The sequence below is a fragment of the Sus scrofa genome, chromosome 4, assembly GCF_000003025.6.
Source record: "Sus scrofa isolate TJ Tabasco breed Duroc chromosome 4, Sscrofa11.1, whole genome shotgun sequence".
NCBI classification, from domain to species: Eukaryota; Metazoa; Chordata; class Mammalia; order Artiodactyla; family Suidae; genus Sus; species Sus scrofa.
Window position 1 is genome coordinate 55,141,620 of NC_010446.5, and position 3,549 is coordinate 55,145,168.

Genomic DNA, 3,549 nt, shown 5'->3' on the forward strand with positions numbered 1-3,549 from the left:
CAAGGTTGTTTGTGGAAATATGCATTCCTTTTCTTTTGTGTAAATAACTGGGCATGGAATTACTGGGTCTAATTGATTTTTGACAGGCAGGAGTAAGGAACCAAGTAACAGAACTATTTCTGATATAGTACATGATTGAGAAAATGAGAAGATGTGTTAATGTTGTTAGGAGCTAGAATTTTCCTCCTGGAAGAAGGAACACACAAATTCGGCAGAGGGAAGGAAAGAAAGAACCATTTGCCAGTGGGTCGGAATAGATATAAATTCATATGTGTGTGTATATGTGTATACACATGCTTAAATTTCTTAGCTCTATCAGCCTAAAGAGCTTAGAAGCAAAGACACCTCGGTAGAAATAAGTACACCCAGTGCCTGGAACTTGGTGTCTAATATATTCCCCACGAAAAGGAATGATGGGTCCTTGGGAAAATAGCTGATTCTGATATGAGAGAAGGGTAGGTACAACATAAGCCTGATCCATCTTGTTATGTCAGAAAGTAAGGAGGTGTTCCAAAAAACAATAGAGATATGTCAGCAAAGTATCAGTTGGCCAAAGTGCTCTCAGTTGGCCAAAACTGGGGCAGTTTGAGAAGAATATAATAGAGGAAAATTGTAAATAAGAATCTGTGAATACATCCTGGGAGAGAGAAAGAAAGAGGAGAAGGAAGTATATTTCTTATAGTAGAATGTCACAGGCTGACTGATAAATGTGGAGAAAGCACCAGAATTGGAAAAACCATTATTTTTCAATCATCACAGCAAATATTGGATCCTAAAGCTAAGGCAAAATTTCGATTAGGAGCAGGATTTTAGTTTTGTCTTAAAATAACTCCATACAGATTGCTTGTTACTTACAAGGGAAAAAATAGTAACTACACAGTGGAAAAATTGGATTACCTCTGGCCTGAAAAATGAAAATTAATCTTACCAATGAGGGTGGATGAAAACCATGTGCCTTCAATTGTGATACCCTGAGAAGGAAGCAACATGGCTTCTGCAGTATTCCAGCCTGGATTCCTTATCTGGATCCAATCATGAGGAAACAGCAGACACATTCCAAATGACAAATATTCTAGTAAAAGGGGGAATGGGATATTGACTGAATTCTTCAAAAATATCAATGTCATAGAAGGCAAAAACTCTGTGAAGAGGTTCCAGATTAAATTAACTAAAAACACATGAACACTAAATGCAGTAAGTGATCCCAGACTGGATCCTGCACTGGAGATAAAATAAACACTCCAAAGGACAATATTAGGTTTATTGGCAAATTGGAATATAGGTAATAAATTAGAAGTTTACTATGATTGGGTAAGAGAATCTCCCTATTCTTGGGACATGTACACTGAATATTTGGGGTAATAGAGCCATAATGTATACAATTTACTCTCAAAATTTTTAGAAAAAAGTACTGTGTGTGTGTCTGTACTCATAATATTACATACATACATATATATACATACATACATAAATACAGAGAGCAATTGATAAAGCGAACAGGGTAAATTTCTTTATATTCTTTTTTTATTACTCAATGAATTTATTACATTTATAGTTGTACAATGATCATCACAATACAATTTTAGAGGATTTCCTTTCCACAACCCCAGCACATCCTTCCACCCCCTGAACAGTCTCCTTTGGAAACCATAAGTTTTTTAACGTCTGTGAGTCAGTATCCATTCTGCAAAGAAGTCCATTGTGTCCTTTTTTCAGACTCCACATGTCAGTGATAGCATTTGATGTTGGTGTCTCATTGTCTGACGGACTTCACTTAGCATGATAATTTCTAGGTCCATCCACATTGCTAAAAATGCCAGATTTTCATTCCTTTTAATGGCTGAGTAATATTCCATTGTGTATATGTACCTCATCTTCTTGATCCACTCCTCTGTCGATGGACATTTAGGTTGCTTCCATGTATTGGCTATTGAAAATAGTGCTGCAATGAACACGGGAGTATATGTGTGTTTTCAAGTCATGGTTTTCTCTGAATAGATGCCCAGGAGTGGGATTGCTGGATCAAATGGTAGTTCTATGTTTAGTTTTCTGAGGAATCTCCATACTGTTCAAACAGGGTAAAATTTAACAACGGACTAATCTCGTAAAAGCTTTCTGTGTTCTCTTTGAATTAGTCTGATTCTTTGAACTTTATGCAAGTTTAAAGTTATTTCCAAGCAAATTTTTTAAAGCTACACTTGGAAAGCTCCTCTGCCTTTGGGCATTCAGTCAGCACTGTCTGGAGGGCATTTTAACTAAGGTGTGTTTTTTTTTTTATTTAGTTTTTGGCTCTAACTAGATAAACTCATAAAAAGAAGAGTTTTAAAAACTATGTTGCTGTTTTTAGAGGTTTGTGGTAATACATCTCATCATAAAATGTATTCCTCAATAAATATAATTGCACTATTATACAAAAAGCATGACTGCTTTTGCTTTCAGAACAGGAAAAATGGAACTGCACTGATAAAACGAGGAAAACAAAATAATTATTTCAGCAGGTGATACGTATTGCCAAATTTGAAAAAGATTTTCAAACAAACAGAAGAGCAGAGGGGAAAAAAATTCTTTGACATCAACCTTATGAATATTTTCTCAGGTCAATCTCCCAAAGCAACAGAAATAAAAGCAATAATAAATCAATGGGACCTAACCAAATTGGCAAGATTTTGCTCAGCAAAAGAAAACAAAAAGACAACTTACAGAATGGGAGAAAATACTTTCAAATGATGCAATTGACAAGGGCTTAATCTCTAGAATATAGAAACAACTTATACAACTGGACAACAAAAAAGCCAACAACCCAATTGAAAAATGGGCAAAAGGCCTGAATAAACATTTTTCCAGGGAAGATGTACAGATGGGCAACAAGCACATGGTAAAATGTTCAACACCCCTGATTATTAGAGAAATGCAAATCAAATCACAATTATGTAATTGCATTACAAGATACCACCTCACACCAGTCAGCATGGGCATCATTAATAAGTCCACAAATAACAACTGGTGGAGAGGGTGTGGAGAAAAGGAAACACTCCTGCACTGTTGGTGGGACTGTAAGCTGGTACAACCACTATGGAGATCAGTATGGAGGTACCTTAGAAAACTCTACCTAGAATTACCATAAGACCCAGCAATCCCACTCTTGGGCATATATCTGGACGAAAACTTCCTTAAAAAAGACACACGCACCCACATGTTCATTGCAGCTCTATTCACAATAGCCAAGACATGGAAACAACCCAAATGTCCATGACAGACGATTGGATTACGAAGATGTGGTATATACACACAATGGAATACTACTCAGCCATCAAAAAGAATGACATAATGCCATTTGCAGCAACATGGATGGAACTAGAGACTCTCATCCTGAGTGAAGTAAGTCAGAAAGAGAAAGACAAATACCATATGTTATCACTTATATCCGGAATCTAATATAAGGCACAAATGAACCTTTCCACAGAAAAGAAAATCATGGACTTGGAGAATAGACTTGTGGTTGCCAAGGGGAGGGGAGGGAGTGGGGTGGTTGGGGAGCTTGGGGTTAAT